Raw genomic sequence first — 18,585 nt, forward strand, 5'->3', positions numbered from 1 at the left:
CTAGGGTTTATATTTCTTTGAAATCTAATTTAACAATTTAAATCAGTGTAATATCTCACTATAATGATTTCATGGATACTAGCCTTCTCAAATTTCAGTGATGGTTGCATCATTCTGACCAATTAATTTCCAAACATTTCAAAAGAGAACTTTGGGAGTCATAGCTTTTTCTATTTAAGTAGGCATTAACAAATGAAGTTAATTTTAATCAATCATAACTTGATTGCCTGAAGCATTTTTATAATGTTTGAGAATGTCATTCATTGTTTACCACTCTAGTTGGCTTTTGGACCAGGGAAAATGGAGCCTAAAAATGATGCAGTTTAATGTCTCATGCCACAGCCAACTTTATTCAGAGTATCTAGCAGTTTATATTCTGATAGTTAAGAAGAGTCATATGAATAAATTGTACAATCACAAGGACAAGCTACATGTATTAGAGATGACCAAACAGGAGTTCTTATAAAGGCACATAAACCAATGATAATTGCCAGTTCTAATCAATAATCTGAAGTAAACTCAGTCTTATTCACTACACATAGAAGAAGCAAAAAGGCTCATTTAAAAAACAACTCTGTATTTTGAAGAAATTAATGTCAAGAGGATCCAAGATGGCAGCGAGCAGTGTGGACTGTGTTTGGAGGCTCCAGTGAACAATTCAGAAAATTGCACAGGTTTCTGAGCCAGGAACACCAAGGTCCCCACACCACCCAGAGGCAGAAAGACTCAAATGGTATATACTCACTTATATCTGCATACTAGCCCAAGGGGCATGTCCCACAAAAGCCTTCACTTACCAGGAAACTGGGACAGAGGGGAGGACATCTTATTGGAACTCTAAATGAGAGAAGCATGGGAGAATAGCAAAGTACAAGGATCCAGAGGGTCCTACAAACCTACAAGTAGAACATTATGATAGCCAGATTTGGGCCCAGGGGTTGCGTTCAAACTAAGGCACCAGCCAAGGACAATACAGGTGGTAAACTTTAAACCCCTTCCCAGATCTAGCCAATGGTCAGAACATTCTCCACAGTTGAATGGAGAGTGGGATATGACTTTCTCACGTACTCTGGTGCCTCACATTTGACCATGTCCCCTGGAGTGGGAGACCTGGTGGCACTCAGAAGAAGGACAGCTGGTTGCCAAGAAGAGACTTGATACCCTATGAGCATATACAGGGGGAGGTAATCCCCCTCAGGAACAGTCATAGGGGAGGGGAATAATGGGAAAAAGGGGGGGCGAAGAATGGGAGGATACAAGGGATGGGATAAACATTGAGATGTAACAAGAATAAATTAATAAAAATTATTTAAAAAAATAAATTAAAAAAAAAAAGAAACTAAGGTCAAAATATATTGTTCTTGCAGTTTTCTCTCAAACACTCAGAATTCCCCTTGCACAAATCCATTCTGGGACCGTGTTCTAATAATACATGAAAAATTAATTTACCTTAATACAGTACATATGTTCTAGCAACACAACCTTTACCTGCTCCCTCTCAAATTAATGATCTCATCTCTGATTGCTACTGTTGCATACAAATATACACATTCATAGCAAGTGCACATACATACATACATACATACATACATACATATATATACACACATACACACTATGAAATATGTCCATTGAGGAAACTTATATTCTCTGTAGGCAAATATTAAATTCCAACAACTCTTTATCAAGCTGTAGAGCATTACAGGACTTCTTCCACTCATGACAACTAGTGTTATCATTGTGAAGGTTTTGTTCATGCAATTCTATAGTATGGATTGGACACAACTTTCCTGACAGGTATAGAGAACATTATCTCACAAACCATGCCCTGCTGCTCTGCCTTATCAAATATTTCCAGCCCGTCTTTCATCATGTTCCCTGAATCTTAGGTGTAGGGATTGTGTTATATTTGTATTAGCATGAGTTGAGCACACAGTTGGTTGTTCTCTGCATTTTGGCCTCTTACGGCTTTCTGTAATAATCTGCAACTGCTGTGTAAAAAAAGTTCCTTTGATGAAGGGTAAGAGCTGTACTTATTACTTGACACAAAGAAACAGTTGGAAATTATATTGACATAAGGCAATGGCAGCAAAATTGGATATCATGTAGTGTTCATGACGATAGTAGATGTAGATTGTGTCTAGATATATAATAGCAGGCAAGAATTCCCTCCTATTAATATATTAAAACTAAAATGTCAACTCTTCAATTTCCCTATGACACAAGTACCATATTACCTCAAATTTTCTTCTTCCAGCTTATACATTTTGATGAAAAATTTTAATAAGTGCTACAATTTTAGGATATGAATGAGAGATACAGTCTGTGGATAAATAGTCCCATCATTTAATGTGAACGCAGCTTAAATGATAATTTTAATATAAGTCATTATTTTTTAGAGTGTGTATCATACAGAAACTGGAAAATATTTCCTAGAATTTGAATTAAAAACAATGTAATGACGGTTTCAGAAAAAAATTAATTTACAGTAAGTATTTTTGTAGAATCTTTAAATGGATTTAATGGAGCCATACTTTAAATATATCACTATAACCATATGTTTTAAAACTACAAATATTCTTGGATCACATTTAAATAAAAATGATGATGGAAACCAAGACTCAGTTAAAATATTAAATAAATATCCAAAATAGAAATGTTGAAATATAGATATTACAAACTGCTTACGTTTATATATGAATGATATACATTCCAATTTTTAAAAATGTTAACCCATCATTTTTGCTGGTTTTATTTATTTTTGTATATATCCTCATTTGGCAAGATAATTTAGGCCTGTAAATCTTCTTCTGAACAAAGAGATGACAGATAAGTTAGAAGAATATTAAGAGTCTGTTAACATCCCATGGATATTGCTTCTATAATATTTTAACTACTCATTAATTCATTATAGCATAGATACTTTGGACTTACCCATTCAATCAAGAGTGTATGATTCAAATGCAATTTTAATGTGCCTTACCTTTATGAATACTTCAAGTGAAGAAGAATACTTAATTTACATATATAACATATATATATTTACATATATATACTTAAATTAAATCTCTGGATATGAATTTTCAAATTTCACCGAATATTTTAGTTGCATGATCAAAATCAACCTTTATTAAGTTCCACAGTTTCTAAAGAACACATTCCAATTCTTTAATTATTCAAAAAAAGTTTATTAATGCAAATCATTGGCTTTGTATTGAGAAATCCATTATTTGTATGTATCATTTATTTGCGGTGTATTTATTAATTTGTTTATAATTTGCTATTATTTGGTAGGATAGTATTACATTAGATCTTTTTGGATGATAGCATTTAGTCTTATAATTGTTCAGTGATTTGACCAAACTCATAACCTATTAAAGACATAATTTTAGCAATAGCTATCATTTTTTGTAACCTATAATGAATATACTCAAGGAAAATAAAGTTTTCTTTATGAAAGTCAACTGGTATGTTCTTTGGAAAAACAAAATTTTTGTTTGCCAAATAATTAAATTGATTAAATTATGTATTTTAATATAAATTTTGAAAATACATCTTTTGTAGTATATAAAAAAATAAAGGCTCATAATGCTTGTTATTAAAATGTGTAATTATTGTGTAGTATTACTACATCCACTACCAAACCATTAAAAGACACAGACACCTGTTAAATTTTAGAATAAGGCTTATTTTACCTCTGGCTGAACAGATATTTTCACCTAAGCTATTTCCTTATCTCTGAGACCCCATCCCAAGCCATCTGTTTTAATAATTTCTATCTGGGCTACTTCCCATCCATAATTTCAAAAATACTTGTTTATGCTCTTCATCTGGACCACTTCTTTCCATGTGGAAATTTAGAGTTCCTCCTGCAGGACCATCTGGTTCTTTCCATGCACAATCATGGTGACTCTCCTCCTCTGGTACCTTTTCTTGCTCTCTTTTCCATGATCTTTCTGTCCTCAATGCCTGCAAACCTTACCTCTGCACCTTGCCTCTGCACTTCTTCCCTACCTAGACATAGGCATTTTATCCAGCCAATCAAGGACCCAAGGTTACTTGGGATACATGAATGTCTGCTCATAAAAGACAGCAGGCAGACCTTGGGGAACAATAGAGTTAACAATCAAATACAAGGTATCAGACCCTGTTGTTACAGGGTCTGAATTTTTCTAACAAAGTGCAAAATGTTTGTTTTGAAAGATGTTTAAGTACAGTTTGCAGGAAATGTTAATGTAAAATTCGTTCTATCTTAAGTTCATTTGAAACTGGGAACACATGTTATATTTCTTCATATTTAGGCCAATGTTTCATTTATGCTATGTAACCTTAGATCTAAGCTAATGGGAAACTTTTAAAAGTGTGATTTTTTTCATTAGATGATAGAAAGATTTACTTCTTTGGACATACATATATATATTTCTAAACAATATGTGATCTTGGTAAATGAAAAAATCTCAACATTGTAAAATTAAAGGGAATATATGTAATTTTGAAATAAATCATCAGCAGACAGGGAAAGGGCAAAGACAATGGTGATGATGATGATATTAATCCTGATAAAGATGATAAAAATATATTATTTAATAATTTCTATTAATATAATTAAATATCTTCACAAACTCAAACAAGACATTTAATCTTGGTTTTCTCCAACTTCACACTACCTTAAATACACAGCTATGAATATAGAGGTATATAAAAATGAACATATGGAATTATAACCATGCTGAAACATTCTATCAGCAATCAATAAATGGCTTAGTAAGTTCTTTGTCATGGTTTGATGAGTATATGAGAAAAGAACAAGAAAATTATGACTTGTGTCAACTGATATGACAGTTGAACAGAATCAGAAAAAGACTGTTGCAGATGGCTGGCTTTAGAGAAAGAATCATTTTGGAAGGTATGAAACAGATTGTGGCTATATATTTACTTGTAAAAATCTTATTAGAGATGTTTTGTTTGACATTGTGATGAATTAAATTGTGAAGATATTTTACGTTGATGAAGACATGAGGAGCATATTTGCATGTAGGAAGGTGTTTAGAAGTACAAAGTGTGAAGACATGAGATAATTGCTACAGTAATTGGAAAAGAATTTTCCTCTATTATATACAAATTCTATAGATAGATACATATATTCTTTAACTTTTTTCTTTTTTCTCTTTTTCTTTGTTTACTTTATTGTAATTCTTTTTATTAAGCATAGTGTACTAAAAACCATTAATATAAAATGCAAGGAGATTTTGTTCATCAAAATTTCATTTGAAACTGTAATATTTCAGATAGAATAAACTTGTACACAGAAACGCACCTCTCATTATTACAGACTCACAATCATAAACTAATGATGAGCAAGATTCAAAACAATTATTCATTTATTTATTTTGGTTTTTCGAGACAGGGTTTCTCTGTGTAGCAATGGCCATCCTGGACTCACTTTGTAGACAAGGCTGGCCTCGAACTCACATCAATCCACCTGCCTCTGCCTCCTGAGTGCTGGGATTAAAGGCCTGTGCCACCATGCCCGGCTTCAAAACAATTATTAGGTTATCAATTTTTATCTTTGTATATCAGGCTGGAGTGATTGCTCAAAAAATAGAGTGCTTGTCATGAAAACTTACAGAGCTGTTTTCAGACCCCCAGAGTCACATAAAGCCAGACAAGCTAGCATATACCCACCATCCCAGCTTTCCTATGGCAAGACAGGAGATGGAAACAGGAGAATTTCTACAATGTAATGGTTCAATTACTCTGTAATATTGAACAAAAGATAGATCCAGTCTCAAGCAGAGTAGATGCTAAGAAATGAAAGCGAAAAGTGTTTTCTAAATCACACATGTGCTGCAGCATGCGGGTACTTGAATACACACAGACATATACACACATTATCATTATCAACCTTACACATACATACACACACAAAAGCTTAAAAAATAATTATGAAAACTTTTCTTTATTTCATAAAATAAACCAAAATTCATATGTAATGAATCTGAGATATTTCTCTTAGAAATTTAACCAAGAGAAAATGAAATTGGGAATAATTAAGCTAAAGTCAATGTTCATGCCATGTATGCTTAGATAATGGTTACTATTCTATGAATATAAAATATACAAGTTTATTATTTCTACAGTGTTTCAGAAAAGGCTTAAGATTAGATACTTTTGGTTTTGCTTGAGAAAATATTCAAGATAACTTGTTTTTTCTTCTGCGTTGTATTGTTTATTCAACAGAAACATTGAATAAAAATTCTTCTTGATGCATCTAATTCATTTTCAATGAAAATCAGTCTCACCAACAACGATTCAATTTTTAAAAAAACATGGAAATGGTTACATACTACTGAACATTAGCCTACTTTATATTTTTTCATTTTTCTCTTATTTGCTTTAAATGTTAAAATATAAAATATTATATTATTAGTGATTTGCTTGACTGGAAATTTTCAGTGTTTTCTTTTTCTGAATTTTTTCTTATTTCTAGCAGTACATGTGAATGCCATTGAGGCAAAGGTACATTGTATTTGATCTACAGAAGCATACATTTTCCAAGAGTACAGAAAGCTAAACTTATTATTCGTGTGTGGTACTTTTGTGTCACTGTGAGCAGGATGCCTAAAAGAAGAACTTAAAGAAGGATAGACTGGTTTTGACTCAGTTTCAGGAAGTTTCTGTCCATCACAGCAGGGACAGCAAAGCTGAGCAACTTAGGGCATAGTGGCTGTGTTGGGTGTCAGAGCATATTCATATGGCAGTGGGACTGGAAGCAGAAAGAATAGAGCTAGAGTCAGAGTCCACATACCCTTCAAAAGCCCATCCCTAGTGACCTAGTTCCAAATCCCAGGAGGCCCAACCTACTTTAAAGTTCATAGCCTCCCAAAATAGCAATACCAAAGCAAGAGAGAATGGAAGATATTTCAGATTCAAGTGATAATACTCCTTATTTTAGGGATTTGCACATCTGAAATACTCAGGAAAGTGTTATGTTATTGATGCAAATTTTTAACTGATTAACCGTGGACCACTGCAATATCCAAGAATGAATATTAATGAAAGCAATAAATCTATTTATTCAGTCATTAGTGATGACATAGCCTAACTTTAAAATGACATAGAGAGACCCACAAAACAGTCACCATAGAAAATTATACCAGTACATACAATCCTCTCAAACTCCTCATAGCAGTGACATAGTTTAGACATTACTTTCTACTTAGTACTGAGACAAGTATTAATCACCAGAGGTAAGTTCTTGTTCTGCTAGATTTCATTTTCTTGTTTCACCAGAGGCTTACTTATTTTCATCAGAATGTATGCCCTTGATTATCTGACTAAGACATGTACGTTTGATCAGTGATTTATTTTGTTTTCAAATAATCTTATTTCCAAATTTCCTCAGAGAATATGTTATGGCTTTACTGTCTGTGTAATGGTATGCAATTTAAAAGAACTAAGCTTAAAGAGTCACTCAAAACTCTTTCTAATGTTGGAGGATCATCTTCAGCCTTCTGGCCCAATATATCTGACAGACTTATTTGTGAAGCAGGAACTATTGAGGACTTACTTACCCTATCTTGGCAGAAGCTGGTTTGCATCCAAGCTTGCCTATTTTAGGCAGAATTCTGTCTACGGCAGATACAAGGACATTTTTGTCCAATGGTTGTTTTGCCACACCCAAAGCCATCTCTATAAGGAGATGCTAAAACGCTCATCATCTTTTTTGAGGTAGGCTGTGTGTTGCCGGGAGTTAACCTATCTCATTGTCAAAGAATCCTTAAATTAATAAAAATATTTGTGAATGTCATATTCTGAAGATCTCTGAGGGTTTTGAAGACCATATCTAACTATTCTATATTTTCTATCTGTAGAATCATATGTGTCTGCTAAATGTCGGACATATATTCCTGTACTTTACTGTTCAGCAGGAAACTATATCGTTCATTATTTTCAGTTTGGAAGATGATAATCTGTACTTCCTGTTTACTCAGGTAATTAAATTTATTCCTTTTCAAGTCTCTCATGGGGTTGAAGACAAGATACTTAGTTTTAATATTAAACTTAGGTGTTTAAGATACTTTTAGGTCTAGATAAATAAGGCTACCAAGAAGAGACTTGATACCTTGTGAGCATATACAGGGGGAGGAAGTCCCCCTCAGTCACAGTCATAGGGGAGGGGAGTAAAGTGAAAATGGGAGGGAGGGAGGAATGGAAGAATACAAGGAATGGGATGACCATTGAGGTATAATATGAATAAATTAATAAAAATATTTTAGGTTGATATGTGTAAGCTTTAGATAGATATTGATTTAGGTTCAAAACTTCAGACTCACCAAGATAGAATAGGTAATCTTCGAAGTTGCCAAACACCTTTTGATTACACATTATGTGTGTGAGACTTATGTATTGTTTTTTATAATTTTTCATAATTGTTCTTATTGTATATAAAAAGAATCACCTTTATTTTTATTTTTTTTAATTTTATTTTTTTTATTAAGTTATTCTTGTTACATCTCAGTGTTTATCACATCCCTTGTATCCTCCTATTCCTCCCCCCACCCATTTTCCCATTATTCCCCTCCCCTATGACTGTTCCTGAGGGGGATTACCTCTCTGTATATATTCTCAGGGGTATCAAGTCTCTTCTTGGCTACCTTCTGTCCTTCCTCTGAGTGCCACCAGGTCTCCCCCTCCAGGGGACATGGTCAAATGTGAGGCACCAGAGTACGTGAGAAAGTCATATCACACTCTCCACTAAACTGTGGAGAATATTCTGACAATTGGCTAGATCTGGGAAGGGGTTTAAAGTTTACCTCCTGTATTGGTCCTTGGCTGGTGCCTAGTTTGAGCGGGACCCTGGGCCCAAATCTGCCTATCATATTGTTCTACTTGTAGATTTCTAGGACCCTCTGGATCCTTTTATTTTGCTATTCTCCCATGCGTCTCACATTTAGAGTCCCAATAGGATGCCTTCCCCTCTGTCCCAGTTTCCTGGTAAGTGAAGGCTTTTGTGGGACATGCCCCTTGGGCTAGTATGCAGATATAAGTGAGTATATACCATTTGAGTCTTTCTGCTTCTGGGTTAACTCACTCATTATGATCATTTCTAGCTCAATCCATTTATCCACAAATTTCGGGAATTCCTTGTTTTTAATAGCTGAGTAGTATTCCATAGTGTATATGTACCACAGCTTCTTTATCCAGTCTTCTACTGAGGGACACTTAGGCTGTTTCCATGTTCTGGCTATTGTGAATAAGGCTGCTATGAACATGGTTGAGCAAAGTTTCTTGTTGTGTGCTGGAGCATCTTCTGGGTATATTCCAAGGAGTGGAATAGCTGGGTCTTGAGGAAGCCCTATTCCCATTTTTCTGAGATAGCACCAGATAGATTTCCAAAGTGGCTGTACTAGTTTGCATTCCCACCAGCAATGAAGAAGTGTTCCTCTCTCCCTACATCCTCGCCAGCATATGGTGTCGCTTGAGTTTTTGATCTTAACCATTCTGATGGGTGTAAGATGGAATCTCAGAGTTGTTTTGATTGCATTTCCCTGATGACTAAGGAGGTTGAGCATTTCTTTAAGTGTTTCTCAGCCATTTGATATTCCTCTGTTGAGAATTCTCTGTTTAGTTCCAAGCCCCATTTCTCAATTGGGTTATTCGGTTTGGTGGTGTTTAATTTCTTGAGTTCTTTATATATTTTGGATATTAGACCTTTGTCAGATGTAGGGTTGGTGAAGATTTTTTCCCAGTCTGTAGGCTGTCGCTTTGTTCTCTTGACAGTGTCTCCTGCCTTACAGAAGCTTCTCAGCCTCATGAGGTCCCATTTATTAATGGTTGACATTAAGGCCTGGGCCGTTGGTGTTCTGTTCAGGAAGTTGTCTCCTGTGCCAATATGTTCCAGGCTCTTTCCCACTTTTTCCTCTAAGAGGCTTAGTGTCTCTGGTTTTATGTTGAGGTCTTTAATCCACTTGGATTTGAGTTTTGTGCAAAGTGACAAATGGGTCCAGTTTCATTTTTTTACACATAGACCTCCAGTTAGACCAGCACCATTTGTTGAAGATGCTATCCTTTTTCCATTGAATGGATTTAGCTTCTTCGTCAAAAATCAAGTGACCATATGTGTGTGGATTCATATCTGGGTCTTCGATTCGATTCCACTGATCAACCAGCCTGTTGCTGTGCCAGTACCATGCTGTTTTAATTACTATTGCTTTATAGTACAGTTTGAGATCAGGTATGGAGATTCCTCCGGAGCACCTTTATTGTACAAGATTGTTTTAGCTATTCTGGGTTTTTTGTTTTTTCCATATGAAGTTCAGAATTGAACTTTCAATGTCTTTAAAAAATTGTGTAGTTATTTTGATAGGGATTGCATTGAATCTGTAGATTGCTTTTGGTAGGATGGCCATTTTTACTATGTTAATTCTCCCGATCCATGAGCAAGGAAGATCATGCCATCTTCTCAGGTCATCTTCAATCTCTTTCTTCAGAGTTTTGAAATTTTTTTCATATAAGTCCTTCACTTGCTTAGTTAGGGTAACTCCTAGATATTTTATATTGCTTGTGGCTAATGTGAAGGGTGTGGTTGTTCCAATTTCTTCCTCTGCAAGCTTGTCATTTGTGTATAGGAAGGCTACAGACTTTTTTGAGTTAATTTTGTATCCAGCCAATTTGCTGAAGGTGTTTATCAGCTTTAGGAGTTCTCTGGTGGAATTTTGAGGGTCACTTATGTTACACTATCATATCATCTGCAAATAGGGATAATTTGACTTCCTTCTTTTCCATTTGGATTACCCTTGATCTCCTTTTGTTTGTTTATTGCTCTGGCTAGAGCTTCGAGTACTATATGAAGAGATATGGAGAGAGTGGCAGCCTTGCCTTGTTCCCGATTTTAGAGGAATTCCTTGAGTATCTCACCCATTTACTTTGATTTTTGGCTAGTGGCCTTGCTGTAGATAGCCTTTATTATGTTGAGGAAAGTGCCTGTATCCCCAATCTCTCTAAAACTTTAAACATGCATGGGTGTTGAATTTTATCAAATGCTTTCTCTGCATCCAAGGAGATGATCATGTGGTTTTTTATTTCAGTTTGTTTCTATGGTGGATACATGATGGATTTCCGTATATTAACCATCCCTGCATGCCTGGAATGAAGCCTACTTGGTCATGATGAATGATATCTTTGATGTGTTCCTGTATTCGTTTTGCAAGTATTTTATTTAGTATTTTTGCATCTATGTCATAGAGAAATTGGGTCCTGAAATTCTCTTTCTTTGTTGAGTCTTTGTGAGGGTTAGGTATCAATGAGACTATGGCCTCATAGAATGAATTGGTAATTTTCCATCCATTTCTATCTTTTGGACTAGCTTGAAGGTATCGGTATTAGCTCGCCTTTAAAGGTCTGGTAGAAATTCCTGCACTGAAACCATCTGGCCCTGGGCTTTTTTTGGTGGGAGACCATCGAATGATGCTTCTATTCTGTAGGGGAAATGGGACTATTTAGCTTGTTATCTGTTCTTCATTCACTTTGGCACGTGAAATGTTCAAGAAAATCGTCCATTTCCCTTAGATTTCAATTTGGTGGCGTATATGCCTTCAAAGTAGGATCTTATGATTCTTTGAATTTCTCAGTGTCTGTTGTTATGTCGTCTCCTTTTCATTTCTGATTTTTGTTGATTTCAATACTGTTCTCTCTGCCTTTAGTAGTTTGGCTAATGTTCTGTCTATCTTGTTGATTTCTCAAAGAACCAGCTTTTGGTTTTGTTGATTCTTTGGACTTGTTTTCTTAGTTTCTAATTTGTTAATTTCATCCCTGAGTTTGATTATTCCAGGCGTCTACTCCTCTTGGGTATTTTCTGCTTCTTTTTTTTTCTAGGGCTTCCAGTTGTGTTGTTAAGATGCTTATGTGCGATGTTTCCAATTTTTTTTTAAAGGCACTTAGTGCTATGAATTTTCCTCTTAGCACTTGCTTTCATATGTATCCACAAATTTGGGGTATGTTGTTTTCTTCATTTTCCATTGAATTTCAGAACTCCTTGATTTCTTTCTTTATTTCTTCCTGACCCAGGTGTCATTTAGCAGAGAGTTGTTTAGTTTCCACGTACGTGTAGGCTTTTTGTTATTTCTGTTGTTGTTGAATTGCAGCCTAAGAGCATGGTGATCTGATAGGATACAAGGTATTATTTCAATCCTCTTGTATCTATTGAGGCTTGCTTTGTTACCTACGATGTGATCAATTTTGGAGAAGGTCCATGGGGTGCAGAGAAGAAGGTGTATTCGTTCTTGTTTGGTGAAAGGTTCTATAGATATCGGTTAGATCCATTTGACCCATGCATTGGTTAATGATGTTTATTTCTTGGCTTAGTTTTCTGTTTCAAATGACTTATCCTTCAGTGAGAGTGGGGTGTTTAAGTCTCCCAGTATTATTGTGTGGGGATCGATGTGTGGTTTAAGCTTTTTTAGGAGATCTTTTACAAATGTGGGTGCCCTTGTATTGGGAGCATAGATGTTCAGAATTGTGATGTCATCTTGGTTGACTTACCTTTGATGAGTATGAAGTGTCCTTCCTTCATCCCTTTTGATTAATTTGGTTGAAAGTCTATTTTGTTCGATACTAAAATGGCTACAGCCTGCTTGCTTCTTGTGACCATTTGCTTGGAATATTTTTTCCAACCTTTACCCTGAGGTAATGCCTATTCATTATGGGTGAGATGTGTTCTTGAATGCAGAAGAATGTTGGATCTGTTTATGTACCCATTCAGTTAGTCTGTGTCTTTTATTGGAGAATTGAGGCCATTGATGTTGAGAGATATTAATGACCAGTGGACTGTTAAGAGGTCTTAATTTTGATGTTGTTCCAGTCGAGCTGTTGTGTAGTTGTGTTTTTGCAGTGGATAGTTATCTATTCCTGGGTAGTTTTGTTGTAGCTTGACCCTTTGGGATGGAGTTTTCCTTCTAGTACCTTCTGTAAAGCTGGGATTTGTGGATAGGTACTGTTTGATTTGTTTTTGTCATGGAATATTTTGTTTTCTTCTCCATCATGGTTTATTGATAATTTTGCTGGGTAAAGTAGTCTGGCTGGCCTGTCATCTGTGGTCTCTTAGGGTTTGCAGGATCTCTGTCCAGGCCCTTCTGGCTTTTATGGTCTCTGCTGAGAAGTCGGGTGTAATTCTGATAGGTTACCATTAAATGTTATTTGGCCCTTTTCCCTTGCAGCTTTTAATATTTTTTTCTTTGTTCTGCAATTTTTGTGTTTTGATTATTATGTGGCGGGCAGTTTTCTTTTCTGGTCAATTCTATTTGGTGTTCTGTAGGCCTCTTGTATGTTTATAGGCATTTCTTTCTTTAGATTGGGGAAATTTTCTTCTATGATTTTGTTGAGAATAGTTTCTGGCCCTGGAGTCTGATGTCTTCTCTTTCTTCAATGCCTATTATCCTCAGATTTCTTTCTTTTCATGGTGTCCTTAATTCTTGGATTTTTGTGTCAGGAGTTTTCCAGATTTGCATTTTCTTTAATGGGTGATTCAATATCTGTGATTGTATCTTCTAGACCTGAGATTGTTCTTCCATCTCTTGGATTCTGTTAGAAAAGCTCACCTCTGTGTTGCTCGCCTTCTTCTCTGAGGTCTCACGTTCTCGTTTTTCTTCTGTCTGTGTGTTTATCATTGAATCCATTTTCATTTTCAGATCTTGAACTGATTTTTTGATTTCTTTCATCTGATTTTTGTGTATTCCTGAGTTCTTCTTCCATTGCCTCTTTATAGGTCTTCGAGCTTTAACCGTTTTATTTATTTCTTTCATGTGGTTGTTTGCATTTTCCTGCAATTTTTCCAGTTCCACTCTATGTGCTTCTTTTATGTCTCTCACCTGTTTGTCGGCGTCTTCCTGATTTGATTACGAATTTTATTTGTTCTTTCCTCCATTAGCATCCTCATTACTAAGGATTTTGAGGTCATTTTCTTGTATTTTCCGTTGTATTTGAGTTCTCTGGGTTGTTTTCTTTGGGATACGCTGGAACTGGAGACGCCATGTGTTTTGGGGTTTTTTGGCGTATGCTTTTCCGTTGTCCTTTAGACATCGTGCCGTCTTTTTTTTGTGGGGTAGCTTCCAGAATTGGATGGAGGGTGTCTGACGATAGATTCACTCTTTTTCTCCACGATTTCCCTAGGCTGCGAGCTCAAAGCTTCACTGTGTGGATGTTATGAGGTTTAGCCCTGTTGTTCTGGTCTCTCACATCCAGTGATCTTCAGCCCCCTGTGCTGTGGATTCTGCAATTTTCTGGTCTCTGAATGAGCGTTGGGTCAGCCAAGTATCCATAGCCTTCTGTGTTCCCCTGCCAAGGTCCAGCCAGGAACACTGGGCCCGAACCATGGGCTGAACTCAGCTAGATTCTCAGGGCCTGAACCGTCTGCCGAGCTCAGCTAGGGATTCTGGGCCAAAAATGCACACAGGGTCCAGCCAAAATTTTTGGGGCTGGGACTACGCACCAAGCTCCGCTAGGGCCTTTTGGCCCAAAGTGCGTGCTGTGGTCAGTTATTGACTCAGGGCCCGAACTGACTACCAATCTCAGCCAGGAACTCTGGATTCAAACTGCACACTGTGTCCAACCAGAGTCTTAGAGCTGGTGGAACCGAGCGCTCTGTCCAGCCTGTGCCACAGCAGGAGAACTGCGGCTGCTCTGACTTAGCGCCTGTGGTTCAACCAAGTGCTCCGCCCAGACTGTGTCACCGCAGGGGAGCTGCTGCTGAGCTGAGGTGGTGCCTAGGATGGAACTGAATGCTTGGCCAAGTCTGTGCCACAGCAGAAGAACTGTGGCTGCTCTGAGTTAGCGCCTGTTTTGGAACCAAGCGCTCTGCCCAGACTGTGTCACCACAGGGGAGCTGCCGCTGAGCTGAGGTGGTGCCTAGCGTGGAGCTGCACGCTCAACTAAGCATGCGCCACAGCAGGGGAGCTGTGGCCGAAGGTGAGTTAGTGCCTCGGGCAGAATTGCTTGCTGGGCTGGGCCAGTACCCGGGACTCTGGGGCCGAAGGTCCGCCGAGTCCAGTCTGGGTCCGAAGGCTCCATGCGACCCAAATCCTGCCCCGAGTCCCCTCTCCCGCAGCAACTCCCACCAGCCACCACACCAATCGCCTCCACCGAAAGGCTATGAGCTGCAAACCTCAGCCACCGCTGCTGGTGCCGCTGGTGCTGCTGCCTCTGCCACTGCCGCTCTGATCAGAGAAAATCCACGCTCCTCCCATGTGCAGGGGCACGCAGGTCCTCTGCACCCTGGTCCCTCCGAACCGTGGAGCACTCCCGCTGCCGTGATGTTCGGACCTCGGTGTTCCTGGCTCAGAAATCTGTGCAATTCCCTGAATTGTTCACTGGAGCCTCCAAACACGGTCCACACTGCTTGCTGCCATCTTGGATCCCCAGAATCACCTTTTTATTTACACAGAAAAGGGGAATTGTTCACACCTGGGCAGGGCCAATGGATAAACATGGCTAAAATTCTTGAGCTTGAGGGAGACAGAGAGAATCTTGGGAGAAAGAGAAGGTCCTACCATCATGTTTTAGTTGGAGGAGATGTACATGCCTGGCATGGATGGAGATTCTGCCCAGAGGAAGAACATTAGCAAATATATGGGTTATGCATGGGAGTTACCTTGATAGAAATTACTAGAACCAGATGGCAGGGGATTGGAACAGCTATTCCATACCTGCCCTACCTTGCCCCAGCTTAACTAAAGCTATTTTAAAATATATATATTTTTTAATTAAGCAAAATTCTCTTCTTTGTAATTATGGTTAAAATCTAATAATGACGCAAATATAGCCCATGGAATACATGCTGTTACCCCATAGATATGTAATCCTTGTATTCAAATGCTCTAAAAATATTGTGTTCTTATACTAATTTAAAATTATGTCAAATAAATTTCTGCAGCATCTTCACAGACTATATTATTCAAGACTGGTGGAGATAAAATTTAACCCAGCAACATTCTATAACACATGGTATAAAATTGCTTTATTTTTATGTTTTATATATTTTATATGTTTAGGTGCTAAAACAAAGAGCAATTGGATACTATTTTTCTAAAAATTCCCTTATCTTAACAATAACAACAATGCATACTATCACCCTTCTTAAAAGTTACCTGAGACATTTCTTATGAATCTCTGTACAAGAAAGTCACATGATGAAACTCAAAAACACAGCTGAAATACATTACCTTTTTAGACAAAATGAAAGCAGTCACAACATAATATGGAAAGTAGAAGAGATTCTGACATATTAGATTGCTAACCATGCTTTTACGGTTTTCATTTATTAAAAATAAAGGAAATAAGATAAAATGGAATTTCTGTTGTTGACATTATTTGATATTTAGCCTCTTCTACTGTAGGAGATACTCTGTTCATTCAGTTGAGGATGTTGTAGAATTAGCAAATATTTGTTTTGTCAAGAGTGTATCTTATAAATAGGTGCACTAAATATACAAAAAAAAAATATCTGCCTCTGCTTAGATAAGATCTTCGTCTACGGCTGAGTAAGATAGACGTCCTACAGCTTTTCCAAGAATTACAGCCTGTTTGCAGGGTCTGAATCTTTGTTGTTACTCCTCATAGCAACATTTATCTTAAGTTTTTAAGACCTTGAATGGTAGCCTGTGGCCAGGTTGTCAGCACTCCACTAGGTTACCAGTGGCATATCTGACTATATTCCACAGCTCCCAGTGGCATATCTGATTATATTCCACAGCTCCCAGTGAGATCTTTTAGTAACTGAAAAACCCTGTTCTGATGCTTATTATTCACCATTCCTTGTTCTCACTGCACCTACCACCTCCAAGACACAGAAAGTGTTACTTCTATTTTTCCTTCACTATGGGGGAAAAGAAACACACACAGAGAAACAACACACAGACAAACATATACAGAGAAAAGGGGTGAAAGAAAGGGCGGAAGAAAGGAAGGAAAGGGAGAAAAGCTTGTGGACAAAACTACAAAGAAAACAACGATTTGGGCAAATAGTCAAGATTAAGAAAATATCTTTTACCTAAAGCTATGTAGTGTGAAGATGTTTTTCCAACATATTCATCTGCCTTTCAGATTTCGACAATATTTTTACTGAAAAGAATCAAGTCAGTAATTGATTTAAGTGAGGAGATTAGAAACAAAAATTAAATTACTCAGAAGAAAAAATGTACAGAAGTTCAGCTAAAGTGAAAATGTGTGTCAGGAAAATCATAGAAGGGATTTCACAGAGGGAAGGTGAAAGTTGTTCAGAATGAAAATAAGGGATTAACAAGAGGCAGTTTGTGTTTACTGAAGATGGACAAAATCTTAAATATATCATGATGTGAAAAATACAGTACGTTTTAATAAGTACATTATGTGATTCCTCACCATTAGGGGTGCTTTGTTGCTTCTCATTTTAGCCCATTTAATAAGAAATATAAATTTGTTTCAGTTTTCCTCCTCAAGGCCCCAGATGTCATGGCTACTATAATGTAAGATCACAAAGTATCAATATTCTAGTGTAGCAAACATTTACAGGGCAGATGAATTACATTCTTTCAAAACAAGATAATTTAAATTATTTAAATTTGTATATGATGTGCTATGAATGAAATGTCAGAGATAATGTAGTGACAAGCTTAAATCCTGATGTTGTATTTCAAATTCACATCTAAATTTTGAATGGGAAGGGTGACCTAATGTCAAAAATTAATGTAATTGAGAAATAAATTTTTTAAACAAATTGACACTAATCCCCTTCATAGCTCTACTACTCATATAAGTGTAAAATTCTAACTTCAGATATAGTTTTATCTGAAAGGAATGCCGGATACAACCTACATTTTAGAGTCAGGTGGACTTGGGTGAAATGTGCACTATCCATAAACGCAAAATTTGATTTTTCTCTCCTCATTATTTGCGACTTCCCCTTTTTTGTGACTGTGAACAGCAAAGCCATCTTCACACACTAGACACCGAAGAGTCATCTTGGTCTTTCTCCTTTCATTATCCACTACACATACAGCCTTACCAAATACTTTTAGTTCAAAAAGAAATATCCCACATAAGGATAACTCTGACAATTTTGAAAAGAAAAAGTAAACAAGATATGACTTCTATCATATTAACTGGCAACGATTTTAGAAACTTCAATGTTTCAAAACCGCATTCTACTCTCCATGAAGAAGCCTGGAAATATTCTCAACTCTGCAGAGGTAAACTTCTCAATTGGTTAGCAGTTACAATTGCATTACCCTTGCAGTTATAAGGAATACTGATAATGCCCTGACTGCCTTCCTTTTTCTCATTTTGTAGTCTTCCAGTACTCTTTCCCAAATCACTGAGCTCCTGTCCAGTTGTCATTTTGTGCAGTCCTTTAGATTTTTCTGTAACGTAATTACTTCCTTGTGTAATAACATCAAATTTTGTTAGATTCTGCATATTCTTCCAGGCACTGCAATGGACATCCTGTGTGTTTTAATTCATTTAATTGTCCCAAGAGGCCAAACTCTGTGAGATGAAAGTGAGTGCTTAGCACATGATTTCTTCTGATTGGGAAACTATCAGACATTCTGAGTC

Source organism: Acomys russatus, chromosome 18 (assembly GCF_903995435.1).
Source record: "Acomys russatus chromosome 18, mAcoRus1.1, whole genome shotgun sequence".
Classification (NCBI taxonomy): Eukaryota; Metazoa; Chordata; class Mammalia; order Rodentia; family Muridae; genus Acomys; species Acomys russatus.